The 15,165-nt window shown below is 40.5% G+C and overlaps 1 protein-coding gene and 1 long non-coding RNA gene across 2 annotated transcripts in view; one reads left to right on the forward strand and one right to left on the reverse strand.

Moving 5' to 3' along the window:
• The window catches only part of UBE2E1 (ubiquitin conjugating enzyme E2 E1), a 68,190-nt gene that overhangs the window by 46,219 nt on the left and 6,806 nt on the right, over window positions 1–15,165 (reverse strand). The window lies entirely within an intron of this gene.
• LOC116666369 lies at window positions 166–12,643 on the forward strand. Its single transcript, XR_004323188.1, has 3 exons — window positions 166–235; window positions 10,829–10,834; window positions 12,633–12,643. It is a non-coding gene; the product is annotated as an uncharacterized LOC116666369 (long non-coding RNA).

Genomic DNA, 15,165 nt, shown 5'->3' on the forward strand with positions numbered 1-15,165 from the left:
TTTTTAAAATCTCCACAGCACAGAATACGAAGCAAAAAGAAACAGATGTGCATAGTCAGTCTAAAGAGTTGCCCAGAATATCACAAATCAAGCTTCCCCGTTGCTCCTTCATCATTTTGTATAAAGTATACAAAATACAAAATACCCAGAATACTCAGAACATTGGACACATTCATATTGTTCTGCAATATAATTATCAACATTCACTTCAAATTTAAATATAAATTACTTGAAGGTTTCTGATTATTTTGTATTATTGGTGTAGTTTCCCTCTGAGCAAATACCCATGCTATGTTTCCACTGAAATTTTGTCCCCTTAAGAATTCTGAATGACAGGTATGAATTTTGAATTGAATTTTGAATGACTTTTTCTATAATGGTAGGTGGCAAAAAAAATTTTCCTAAGGGCCTCTTTCTTAACTCTTTCTTATTAGCTCAGCTGAACAAGTCATGAGAACTAGTCCTTCAGTTAAAAAAGTACCCTTCTCTAAGAAATGATGTAATTTCTTACCAATGCAATTCTAAGCCTCCTGTAATCACTTATTAAGATATGCTAAAATTACAGTTCATTTCACAGGTCATTTCTATAGCATAAAAAACAAACCAAACCAGAGGCTTAAAAGTTTCAGACACATGCCTGAGAATATCATATCCCTGCTCTAATCTGTTTATTAGCCCTATCACCAGTGTTTGGCCCACATGTCCAGTTTTAGTCCAACTATTGCAGTTGTCATAACTAAACAGTAGGCAAAACCATTACTCCACAGAGCACCTACCAAATCAGGGAAACTGGAGAGCACTCTACACGGTCCTGTCACACAGATGTGGGGCTTCACACCATGCAGATAAATCTCTTCGATACCACAGCTAACCCCGTGGGGCCTAGGAGGGAATCCAGCAGGCTGCCCCCCCAAGCTCTCATCTGCTGTTCCTGCTTTGAAGAGGCAGAAGCCAGACTCCTGAAGCCGCCACACCGGTGGGGTCCAGCTGTCTGCACCTGAGCTGGAAGCCAGGCAAGCAGACTACAGAGACAACGAAGCAGCTGCTGCCGTGGGCTCTGAACGCTGCACGCGCACTGCAGAGCCCGCATCCTTCACTTGACCGGCCCGTCAGGGCAAGCTGAGTACAGCTACACTGCCCCTCACAGGTTCAGACACTAATTTGGGGTAGCGTGTCTAATTTTTTATAAAACTTCTAGATATAACAGATATAAGACATCTAGATACAATAGGTATGATAGATGTATATTATATCCAGATATAACAGAAATGCTATATAAAGAAATGTCAGTGAATCTGTTCATAAGGCCAAAACAAAAAAAAGGATATTTACAAAGAGTATCTCCATAAGCTCTCTTTTTATGAGTTGGGAATTTTGTGTGAATATAGGCCAAGGATGGTGGTATCTCTCTCCTCTACTTAAAACTCTCCAATGGCTTTCTGAAGTTAATACAATCTGAGCCCTGCCTACCTCACCTCCTACTACTCAGTCCTCGCTCATAATGTCCACCCTTCTATTTGGTGTCTTTTGGCCTAAAAATGCCCTTCTGGTGGCTGGATCCTTGTCGTCACTCAGGGCCATCTCTCCAAAATGGCACCTACCAATACTCCAACCTGCCCAGCCGCTCACTATGCCATTAGCCCGTTTTAATTTGTTAGTATTGTTTTCTGCAATTACTTTTGTACATTTTTTCCTTCCAGTTGTATTGCAGTATAACTGACATACAGCACGGTATAAGTTTAAGGTGTACAGCATAATGATCTGACTTACAAACACCATGAAATGATTATCAAAGTAAGTTCAGTGACCATCCATCGTCTCATTCAGATACAAAAATAAACAGAAAAATCTTTCTCTTGGGATGAGAACTGTTTTATGCACTTTTAAAACTGTCCCTCCCTCCACATGAATGTCAGTTCCACGAGAGCTTGTCCACTGCTCTGTCTTCCGTACCTGGCACACCAGGAAATGCCCAATAAATGTTAAGATGAGCGACTGAATGTGGTGAGGAGCAGCTGGTTACAGCTGCATCTTAAGTCAAAGCGCCATACAGTGGAGTAAGCCAGGGCGGGCACAAACCAGAGTATTGGCAGTGTCGTCAATGATCTGTATTGCTCAGCCTGCATTACAGTAAAACAAGCAGGCGGGGAGCGCAGGTGGGGCAGGCAGGAGACTGCCCGGCCCACCCCAGCTGAGTCACTGACAACCATGCCAGGCCTCAATACACTTGCAAAGCTGGTGGTCAGATTTAACTGGAACAAACAAAAGTCTGTTACTATTACAGACAATTCTCATGATGTAAATGATGGGTACCAGAGGGGGAAGGAGGAAGGGATAAATTGGGAGTTTGGGATTTGCAGATACTAACTACTATACCTAAAACAGCTAAACAACAAGGTCCTGTATAGCACAGGCAACTATACTCAGTATCTTGTAATAGCCTATAATGAAAAAGAATATGAAAAGGAATTATATATATGTATAACTGAATCACTATGCTGGGCACCAGAAATTAACACAACATTGTAAACCGACTATACTTCAATTTAAAAAAAAACCTCATTCAAGGAACGTAATTACTAATCTAGTGGGCTTGGTAAACACCTGTTGGGGAATGAATCATACCTTCAAAAGTTCAGGCCAACAGGAATTCATATATATAGTCTGGATACACACAATCATCTCTCTTCCTTGAAAAGTCAAGTGTCACAAACTAACTGTTTTCTGGCCCAAGTGAGTATGTTCAGAAGAAATTTCTGAGAAAACTTCACCCAATTGGCTAACTTTTCTTTCTTTAAGGGACAGGGAGGGGAGGAAGCAAACCAGGGTATGAAAAAGTCAGAAACCCAAGAGTGAATTACCTCCCCTCAAAGAAACAAAAAAACACAAACCAAAAGAAACGCAACAGTGAACTGACAAAAGATTTTAACCAGAAAGGTCAATGCCAACTATGCCTGCAGTACTGTCACCAGGTGTCTGAGATTCGACTTAGCCCATTAAACAACGAGATGGCACTTCTTTTTATGCTCCTTCAGGCCAAACGACAACCGGTAAATGTTACCATCCTCACACCATGCCCTAGATTTGGGGCTTGTCGGGTATCAGAGAAGCTTCAGAACTGGAAGATGACTGCCCTGGAGAGGCTCACTACCAGTCTGGGGAGTTTAAATCTTGGGAAAGCAATGAGAGTTGGACTGTAACACTAACTGTAGGAAGGTTTCAAGAGCGGCCTGGGAAAAAGACAAACAGCACCCGCTGTCTGCCGTAAGAGCGGAGAGAGCAGATGAAAATTCACTCATCAATACACACCTCACAGTAAACAGGACACAGAAACAGAGACGGGAGCATCCAATCCTCCAAGCCACAAAAACTTCCATCCTAACAATTAATTTGGACTCCAAGATCTTAATAGCTGTTCAGTTTTTTTTCAGTCATGTGTTTTAACTTGCAGGTACTACAACACAGAATTTCCTCCCAGTATACCTAGATGTAAACAGTTACAGTAAAATGTAGTAGAAAACCCTACATCTACACAGGGTTCAACAATATGACCAGACAGAATGAAACCAATTTCAAATTTTGGTTCTAACAAGTATTGTGTCTTTCATACGAATGATCAACAGGCACATGAAAAAATGTTCAATATCACTAATTATCAGAAAAATGCAAATCAAAACTACAATGAGGTATCACCTAACACCAGTCAGAATGGCCATCATTCAAAAGTCCACAAATAGTAAATGCTGGAGAGGGTGTGGAGAAAAGGGAACCCTTCTACACTGCTGGTGGGAATGCAGTTTGGTGTAGCCACTGTGGAAAACAGTACAGCGATTCCTCAAAAGACTAGGAATAGACTTACCATATGACCCAGTCATCCCACTCCTGGGCATATATCCAGAAGGAGCCCTAATTCAAAAAGATACCAACACCCCAATATTCATAGCAACACTATTTACAATAGCCAAGTCATGGACATAGCCTAAATGTCCAACAACAGATGACTGGATAAAGAAGTTGTGGTATATTTATACAATGGAATACTATTCAGCCATAAAAATGACAACATAATGCCATTTGCAGCAACATGGATGTCCCTGGAGAATGTCATTCTAAGTGAAGTAAGCCAGAAAGAGAAAGAAGAAATATCATATGATATCACTCATATGTGGAATCTCAAAAAAGAAAAGAAGACAACAAATGAACTTAAATATAAAACAGAAACAGACTCATAGACATAGAATATAAACTTGTGATTGCTGGGAGAAGGGGGGTGGGAGGGGACAGACTGGAAGTTCAAAATCTGTAGATACTGATAGGTATATATAGAATAGATAAACAAGATTATACTGTATAGCACAGGGAAATATATACAAGATCTTGTGGCAGCTCATGGTGAAAACAAATGTGACAATGAATGTATGTATGTTCATGTATGACTGAAAAATTGTGCTCTACATCAGAAATTAATACAACATTGTAAACTGACTATAACTCAATAAAATTTTTTTTAATTGTGTCTTTGACATATAGTTTGTATGAGGACTGGTCTATATCACTTGACAATGTTTACTACATAATAAATACATTTTAGATGTGAAAACATCTCAGAATACTAAGCTACAAAGAAGAAACACTTTCTAGGGGGCTACCAGTCTAGCTGAAGAATGAAGCTATGCATTCTGAGGACTTTCATACAAAAGGTTACTCAGAAAAAGCACCAAGGCCAGAGGAGTATCACATACTATTAAGTAATATATGGTATTGCTATTTTACTGCCAGTCTCTGCTCACACATTACTATAATCACTTAACATACATTTGTTGAAATATTTACTTAGCGTAGAGGAAACTTATCTTTAAAAAACCCTCCTGGGTGCTTGTTATAAAACAAATGTTTTCTTTTAGGGTCTTTGATGTACACCAATTCAACAATCTCCTTTTCTTTAGGATAAATGTGTTCTAGCAAAGTCTGCTAAGAAATAAAATTTTATAAAGCCAATTCCAATAAATTACCTCAAAAAACAGAGATGCATTTCTATAAAGGAGGAAGGGTTATGAGTGGTGGTAGGAGAAACTTGAGCTATTTGGGGAGGAAAGTTCCATGCAGCCAAAACACTTGTGGTTCCACACGTTACCATTTGCTTTCCTCTGGCAGCACCTAATGCTTCTGTGATTCCAGCACTCTGAACTAGCAGAATGTCTCCTAATCCCGAAAATTTCTTAATTCTACCCTCAATGCTCCCAGAACTCTGCTGTCACTTTTCCAGGCAGTCTGAGTCACTGACTTACCCAAAGGACACAATCTACCAGCTGCCTGCATCTCACCAAGTGACCCAGAGCCAGGATTCAAGTCTGAAGCTTCACATTATACAGATAAAAATGATTTCCCTATATCGCTAATTTTAATTTAGAAATTTGTCAAAGTTATCTGAATAAGGGATATCATAAATAATTTCTCCTCCAACTACTTATCTACTCCTAGGGAATACTAGAAGATTATCTCTAATCGTTTTAAAATGTGAAAAATACCAATCATAACCCAAAGAAGCCACTTTTAAACAAAGTTAATGTCAATGAAATATACCATTTTTTTGAGACTAAAAATGTAGCGCTTTGATTGACAACTTTTGGGATGTGAATAAAAAGACACCAGCTAGATCCCTCAGGATGTTTGTGCAACTCTTCCCCCAAGCCCCCATACCTCTAAATCTGAATGGGAATCTGGCATCTGAATTTTTTTACATAGCCGCTATGTAAACACACTGCTCTGATGGGAAGAACTGAGATAAACACTTGCATCTTGGGACACTCTCATATGAAGCTGTTAACCACACTCAGCAGTAACTCTAGGTGTCTTATTGCCCCCTAGCTTACTGCATGTAATTTACAAGTATGTGTCTTGGGAGCCAACCTCAGAAAAGGGGACAATCTCAATTATCAAGAGTACCTGGGATAATCTGAAACAAATTAATTAAACATGATGCCTATATGATGCTTTAAGAGTTCCAGGTACATTCAGTGTAAAACATTAACACAACAGCCAATCTTAAAAGAATGAAAAGAAACTGAATATGATGAATAACATGCTGTGTTAATAGTAAACACTTCTACCCACTCATTCTAGTGTATTCACAAGGGGGAAGAGCACAAAATGTGGATGCAAGTCAAAGCATGTAAAAAAAAAGTTCAAGGACGGTAGCAGCAATTTACTGATTTTCCAATTTACCCACTGCTTAGTATTTTCAAACTAAGTCCAGCAAAAGGGATTCATCAAGTTGTAATATATGAACCCTGCACTACTTACATACAGTATCCATGCTACAATGTTAGTCATAAAGACCACAAGGGACTTGAATCTAGTAAAGCACAAGCTAACTTTTTCTGGTAAAGGGAGAGAAAAGGAACCCTCCTCAACTCCTTTGACTATCCATTGAAAATGACAGAACACACCCCTCACAAAGGGAAATAATATACACAATGTCAAGAAATTCTACATTAGTATTAAAAATCTGGTTAATAGTGAATCACTTCCCTCGATAAACACAACGAAATCTTCCAGTAACAGAAATAAAAAAATCCTTTCCTTCTTGACAATCAGCCCCTCACTGGATCTGTCTTGAATATTAACAACAAATTTGGTTAAGTTGTAAACTCCAGTGGTCACTTGCTGGTCTCCATCTTTTTCCACCTCAACAGTATATTTCAAAATTGATGATCACTCTATCTCAAAACACTTCCCACTCACTGCTTTCTGACACCATATTCTCGTGATTTTCCTTCTTTTTTTGCAGTCTCCTTTGCTGGCTTCTCCTTCAGACTATACAAACTCTAATTAAAGATGTCCAAGTCTTCATCCTGAGTCCCCTTCTCACCACACCCTTTCTTTCTAGGTAAGCTAGAGGTATTCCCCAGACAGTCAAGAGCCCCTATACGTATCTCAAGCTTTTACGTGTCTTGCGTTCACAATATTCCTCTGAACTCCAGTTACTTATAGCTAACTTCTATCTGACACCTTCATTTGGATGCTTCACTGGCATTTACTTCATACCTAACACATCCAAAAGACACACTTCCCTTTCCTGCCACACACACACACACACACAACCTTATTCCAATCTTCTCCCTGTCAATAAAACAGCACCATCATCTACGTAATGGCTAAAACCACAGACACCTGGAGCCATTCTTGGTCCTCTCTCATCGGCCATATGCAATCCATCCACATGTCCAGGTGTTCTAAACCCACCTTCAGTGCCACCACCTCAGTCCTAGCTACTATCACCAGCTGCGCAGAATAAAGCCAACTCGTGCCTTCCTCCCAGCTAGCAAGGAGGCTAGGAAAAGACTTTTAAATCACTGCTGAAATAATGTCACTTCCTTGCTTCAAAACCTTGAATGGCTTCCCACTGTTCTTAGAATAAAATCCAAACTCTGCCCTGGTCTACAGGCTCCTGTATCATGCGGCTCTCCCCAGCTCACAGCCGGTGTCTGTGCTTCTGTCTGCGATGCTCTTCCCAAGGATGTGCTCTTTTCACAAGTGTATCTCCTTGCTTCTCATCTTTCAGGTCTTTTCCTAAATGTCTTTTTAAGTCTTCTCCAAGTAACCGCCACCCACAATTATTCTCCATTACTGCACTGTTAATTTTTCTCCTACCAGCCTACGGTTTACTACTGTACAGTTTACTAACCCTCTAACTTGGATACGGTCTGTACTGCCTACTAAAACTCAAGCCGCATAAGCCCGAGGCCAGGTCTGTGTCAGTCACCCACAGAGCGCAGCACACAGAGGACACACCTTGGAGAAAATGCAGGTTCGGGTCCAGACCACTGCCATAAAGCAACACAGTGAGTCACACACACTGGTGTCCCAGAGCACGCGGAAGTTACGTTTACGCCATTCTGCAGTCTCAGAGTGCAACAGCACTATGTCTAAAAAAGCCACGGACACACCTTAAACGACACTTTATTGCTAAAATTGCTGTCACTTAACAAGACAGGGTTGCCACAAATCTTGAAGTTACAAAAAATGTGTTATCTTCGAAGCACAATCTGGAGAAACAAAACGAGGCCTGCCTGCATCTTAAATGAATAAAATCTGATTGGCTCACGCCACTGTCACTCATGTACAGCACTGCTTCCTGATTATAATTCTGACTTTCTGAGCTGTATCCACTCTGTAACTTTTCTCTAAGCAAAGCCATTCTGAGCTGCTTTATCTATTGCTATTTGAAAACGTGCTTCCATGTCTTTTTCTATAGAACATATTTGGGTCCATCCCATATCAATTTTCCATCAGTCAGTTTAAACAGAAACCCCAACGTCCACATGTTACACGTAACGGCCGTCATGCGAATGCTGGAGATCCTCTAATTTAAGTGTAGTACTGACACAGGTCACCACGGTCAAGCCGGACGTGACGCCTGCAACGAACGCAATGCTGAATGCTGTGTACGAGCTGGATGATACAGCCCCTTCCTTTTGGCCTGGAATTTCATTTTGTCATATTCAGGTTCTTTAGAAAGCAGACAGAAATCAGCTTTTAACTATTTTGTTAATTAAAGTATTAGTAAACCCTATGCTGCCCCAGGTAGCAAAGCCCAGTGACAACTCCCAGTTATGCTCTGCCTATGAAAACTGTTGGCTTTGCAGCGCTTTCCTGCCTGGGTGAGACACCACTTTGGCCTTCCTCAAATTTTTTCACCGACGACCTGTGGTGTGGACTCAACAAAGCAATCCACAATCACATGCACGTATGTTTCGAGAAAGGAGCTGTTAGCACACAGCACTTCCTGGATTACAGTTCTCAAGCAAGGAGCTCTGATGAGCTTCTTAGCCTGCAGAGTAGGAAGTTTCCCAGAGGATTAGAAGCATATTCTGACACTAGTTACTAGGTCTTTTGTTTCACTTTAGAGCATGACTGCATAAGAGAGGCGGAATAAGAATGGGCTTATTATGAAACCCTGTTTCACTCCACTGCTGATGGGGAATGTGTCAGATGTCTCAGGCGGGCGCCAGCATCTCGAACATAACCAGCTCTTGGAACAGCTCTGGGATATGGGGGAACGTCTCCGGGAAGCCCAATTTACGCGGCACCCCTAAACCCACGCGCATTTGTTGGCAAACAATAGTCCTGTAAAGTCAAAACAGGCGGATCGGAGGTATTGATATTCTCCGTACACATCTTCTCAGTCGAGCCCGCAGCACTGTCTTTTGTATCACACTGCAGCCCAGAGCTCCTGGGATTCCAGGAAGGTGAAAATTGCCAGAACCGCTTGGGTGCCAACTCAGAGAGACGGCCAGCCATGGCCAGCTGCAAAATGCGACAGCAATTTCCCCAGGTCTTTCCATTATTTTCTGAAGAGGGTAATGAGGACATTCCCTTAAACCATCAGACCCGAATTAGGTTTTTGTGTTTTGTGTATTAATTTAACAAATATGTATGGTTTATCTACTCTTTGTTGGGCACTGTAGGGATGGAAAGACATAGTCCCTGCTCTCAAGGAACTTAAAGTCTACCCTGAGAGAACATGATGCTGCTTCTTTACACAAGTAGCTGGAGTGCTACTCAAGGCCCACAGATGCTTCCAGTGCCCTAGAAAAGGCCACTATCGTCAAGTCCAGGCCAAGCCCAGGCCACCGGGCTTCCAAAATATCTGCTCTCCACCCACAACCTCAGTTGCCCATTCTCTCACCTTCTCTACAAGCAGGTTCAAAACGCATCACATCTCCCTCTCTCGCCTTTTCACTTCTTTCCTCTCAGTCTACAATGCACACTCTTAACTGTACACTCAAAGGCCCACAGAAACCCCCGCCTCCCAGGGCTGCAGCTCTCCCCAAGCTTTGCTTCTCTTTCCTCCAGGTCCTCTTTGCTTTCCCACCCTGCATTTATAGCATCCCTCAGAGCACGGTTCTCAATTCTCCTCTTCCCCTCGGCAATCGGGTGTACTTATCACCCACCCTCAGATCTAACGTACACACCCAGGCCAGTGCCAGCCCCTGCACTTGCCAGCCCACCGCAGACTCACCGCAAGGAAACCTAAACACACAAGCGTCATGATGCCTGCAGCTCACTTTCAAATGGTTCCGCAAAATAAGTATATAGAGATAAGAGAGACAGAGCAAACACGATGAAATCTTAACAGCTGATGAATCAGGGGGAAAGATGGGTGTTCCCTTAATGTTCTTTCAACTCTTCTGTGTTTTGAATTTTTCAAACTTAAAAAATTGGGGGGAAAATCATGCAGGATTGTAATCAAAGACAGAAATCATGGTCCCTGCCTTTTAGGTAGTTTATAACCTATTTAATTCATCTAATCTAAAAGTAGGCTAGACAGATTTGAGAGTTCAATGGCTGATTAATAAGAAGCTTAAATACACAATCGAAATGCAAATATTTACTGAGGGCCTACTAAGTGGCAGCAATATGCTAGGCTGTGTGTTACATGGTCAACAAAGCAAGTAACTAAACTGGGGAGCAGGATCTGACCTCATCACCTCCTTTAAGCCAGTTCATCCTCCTACCGTGTCTACTTCTGTTAATGGCACCACCATCCTCCCCAACACCCGAAGAGGCTCTGACCCCTTCAAGTCCTCCATATCTAAATCCATGGCCAATGAAGTTCTCTGGATTCCACTGCTTTCCACTTCTCTCTCCTCTCCACTTTGATGGCCAACCACCTGTCCCCAGCCAGGAAGGCCACGTGGCTCCCACCTGGACTGCTGCAGCAGCCTGAAAGTCTCCCGGTTCCCAAAGAGCTCCCCTCCACCCCTACACCTTGTCTCTACCCAGACATTCAGCTCTACCTGGATTGCACTTCCAGCTCAGAAAGGTTTCAGTGACTCCCCAGCATCCGTAAACCACATTTCAAAGCCTCACCTGACACTGAGGAGCACAAGTGTGATCTGTTCTTTCTCCCACTTTCTCGCTCTCTGGCCACAGGCGTATTCACTCTTGCCCACCAGGGCCCTCTCTGCCTTTCCTCTGCTGTGTCTGTGCTCACACTGCTTCCTCTACTCCAGCTGTCCTTACGCCTCCACACCCCACTTCTCACTTCCTCCAAGAAGCCTTCCCAGATCACTAAGCGCTCCAGCCACAAACACTCACACCCAGGTCAAACCAATAGCTCACCCCTCTGAACACGTTAGACGCATTTATTCCTTCCCAAATAATATTCATGTTTCCAAGGTACTATTCAAAATCCGTATGTGCATTTCTTACCACGCTTACTAGGCAATGAACTCCTTGAAGACAGTGACTTTTTATGTGTAACAGGCTCCCTCACAGCTTGTGACAGGCATCTAACATTAGTATCCTTTACATGAATCCCTAAAAATTGAAGCGTTGCTTGGTAAAAACTGTAAGCAATTTTACCTCAAAATACATTTTAACAATGGTATATTCTTATTTTTATTTTTTTACCTTTTTTGTGTGATAAAATATATACTGTAAAATTTGCCATTTTTAATCATTTTAAGTGTAAAATTCAATGCCATTAATCACATTGACAACGTTGTGCAACCATCACCACTATCTGTCTGCAAAATGTTCATCACCCCAAACAAACTCTATACCCAGTAGGAAATAACTACCCGTCCTTCCTTCCCTCAGTCCCTGGAAAACTCTGATCTTCCTGTCTCTGTGAATTTGCCTATTCTAGACATTTCATTTAAATGGAATCATACAATATTTGTCCTTTTGTGTCTAGCTTACTTTCCTTAGTGTGGTATTTTCAAGTTCATTCATGGTGTAGCAAGTAGAAGAACTTCATTCCTTTTCCATGGTATGTATACACCACGGTATGTTTATCCACTCATCCGTTGATGGACACTTGCTTGTTTCCACTTTTGGGCTATTATGAGCAGCTATGAACACTGCCTCAATATTTGTTTGACTCCCTGTTTTCAATCCTTCTGGGACTAGGGGCAGAAGTGCTGGGTCATTCTTTTTAACTTTATGAGAAATGACAGCAGCACAGTTAGGCTGTCCACATACGTAGTCCTTTGGTAAGCATAAGAGCACAAGACTTCCTACTCATTTAGGACACAATTCCCTTCTGGATAGATTTCCTTCCCTCCCACCCATTCGGGCCCCAAGTGCTGATCTAATTTCCAGGCACTTGATCCTGGTTTGGGCTACTTTGTGTTGACACTCTGGTCTCCCAGTGCTCACTATTTTTCCACACGACCTTTGCACATAAAGGGAAGCACACTGGAGTAGTACTTTCCAAATGAAAATTATGTTGAGACTAAACATCATTCAGATGTTGAAGTCACAATTTATATCCTTAATGCATTTAGTAACATCAGATGAACAAGAGGCATATAAAAGGAAGGATATTTCTCAGCAGGTAAGATGATAGAGGATTTTGGAAAGGATGACTTCTGCTGAACCCATTTTTTTTATACCCAAACAAGAATTTAAAACATGGTAAACGTGGACGGGATATACAAGCCTTAACTGTTGTAAGGAAAGGATCTCTTTTCAGTCCAAGGTTAGCAGCCATTAATTTCTAAACTGACATCTCATTATTACTACCACCAATGCCAGGAAGTTTCATAAAACCACAAGATGTAACAATGCAAATTCACAGAAACAATCTGTGCTAACTTGGAGCATCTCTGTGCAAGGGGCAGGATCAGAAGAGGTCATGAGGGGGATCTCTCACTCTTTTTTGGAGGCGGGAGGTAATTAGGTTTATTTATTTATGTATTTATTTATTTTCAGAGGAGGGGCTGGGGACTGAACCCAGGAGACCTCGTGCATGCTAAGCATGTGCGCTACCACTTGAGCTATATATCCTCCCCCTCAGACCTCTCACTCTTGACTCCATGACTTCTGCATTTCAACTTTTCAAAAACATACATTCTTATAATTGTGTAATGGCCTAAAGTTATATTTAAAACACAAGCAATAAAAAGCAATGTTATTAAAAAAAAAAAAAGATGAGCTATTAAAATGAGCTAAATGCGCAGCTCTAACATTACCAGTTAGCACACACAGAAAACTCCAAACTCATTTCAACTTTACAACACTGAGGTAAGCAAGTGGGGCATTCCGCCCTATTAGTAATCAGGAAAAGAAGGTTGAGCAAACTTCTTAAGACAACCGTGTTACATTTATTTTTAAGGCTCTTCACTGTGGCCTTTAAATCATCTTCAAAAAAGTGAGATTTAGCTGTAAAACTTTAAAACCAACTGTATCTGATTACTTAATAGTTCTCCCAGAAAAACAACAAAGCAGTGACTTAGTTGGGTTTACATATTTAGGAAACAGGAAAATAATGGTCAAAATCTAATCAAATCATATAAAAGAAAATTTTACTTTTATTATCCTCCACCATTTAGTTTAGTGACAACTCAAAGACATTTCGTCCTAAAATAGCACCCTCCCCTCAACCTTAATTTTTAGCTTTCAAGGCACTAAATGAGTATTTACTCATAATTCCAGTATATCTATTAAGCGAAATCTGGAGTTTAAAGGACTTGGACAAAATTTGTCATTTATTATGTGCAGACATTCTGCCTACAGACATTTATGGCTACAGGTTAGTTACACAGCTATAACTCGTCAATTTAGCAGAGCTTGAAGCCCGGGCTATAAATAATCACCACGAAACTGACTCCAGTGGCCCAGCGGTCACCAGCTATCTAAAAGGCATAATTTTACAATTCAGTGCTTTAGGAAATCATTACAGTAGTTAAGACAGCATTTTTTCCTAAACGAGTAAGAGCCGAAACACAAGGAAAAAAGCCTAACCAAAGGCCTGGTACGTGAGTTGGGAAATTATTTCATCTGTATACATACATATAACCAAACAATTCAGAGATACCAAGGAATTTGATTTAAATGGCAATATAAAGCAATTTTTAAAATTCACTCAAAATACTCTGCTATTAATCGCTCTCAAATGGCTCTATTGTAATATATAATAAGTCCTTCCTCACTTCACTGTTGATTCAGTAAAACTAAGTCTTCCACCTTGACTCAAGAGTAGCCAAATGGCTAGTCTAAATAAAATCAAGTCACCAACAAACCCTTCAAAGGCTGGTATCAAATTGTTTTCAAACTGAGACACGTACGTATACAGACCAAGTAAAAAAAAAATCTACTAAACATAATACAGAATATTAAGGATTTAACTTGATGTGTTTATACATTATAACTTTATTAGCAATTGCATTTCACACAAGTTTTGAAGTTCAATAACTTCTCAAATACTTTTGCCAAGTAAAGTGCTAAAATTACTGAACACAAGCAGTGCACCTTCAAGAGAAGCAATTCTTCCACTGATTTGCAATAATCAATGGTTTATTGACAAGCTGCTACATGCCAACTGCTATGTACTAATGTATTTAAATTTAAAACCATACACTGAATACTGACTGAAGGCAGTCCTACAAAAGATTAATATCTAAGATATATTAATTGAAAGCCAATTATTTAACGCATTCAAAATATAATTCATGGATGATGAAATTACAACTTGATAAGAACCAAGCTATCAAGCTCCCGTGCTGAGTAACATTTTTAAAAATTATAAAAAATAAACATGCATACATTCAATACATCATTTAATTCAAACATTTTAATTGGAAGCTCATGTCAAAAAGTTTCCCCAAACTAATTATCCATTTCCATCTCAAATAATAATGTACATTAAAATATTAAATAAGCCAATCACATAAGGTACCAACACAAACCATGAAACCAAATTCACTTAAGTCAGCTGAATATCGGGGTTACTGTAAAACATTCTGTCAATACCACTAGTAAGCCAACCAGAAGTAGGAAATGTAGTTTTTATTACCTAATCAGCCCTACTGCAAAATGTTTTCAGAAAATGAGGCAGTTTTTATTTTTAAAAGTCAACGTAACACACATTTCTCCTGTAGAATAAGAATGCCTAGTGTTTTCTCTGAAATGGAAGAGATTTTTTTCAAAATGTTTCAGTATGCTGACGGTTCGCCACCAACCACCAAACACCAGTTAGTATCCACCAGGTTTGGTGCTTCCCCTGACCCCCAAGTCAGACTCAAAGGTTTCACCTCGAAGGGGTAATTAGGAGGGTTTTCCAAGGATAAGCAGCTCTACACGGTCAGTAGCACAAATCCCTCACTTTCAACTAAAATGGTACGAAACTAAAGTGTACTTCTTTGATTTTTAAAA

The sequence above is a fragment of the Camelus ferus genome, chromosome 1 (assembly GCF_009834535.1).
Source record: "Camelus ferus isolate YT-003-E chromosome 1, BCGSAC_Cfer_1.0, whole genome shotgun sequence".
Taxonomy (NCBI): domain Eukaryota; kingdom Metazoa; phylum Chordata; class Mammalia; order Artiodactyla; family Camelidae; genus Camelus; species Camelus ferus.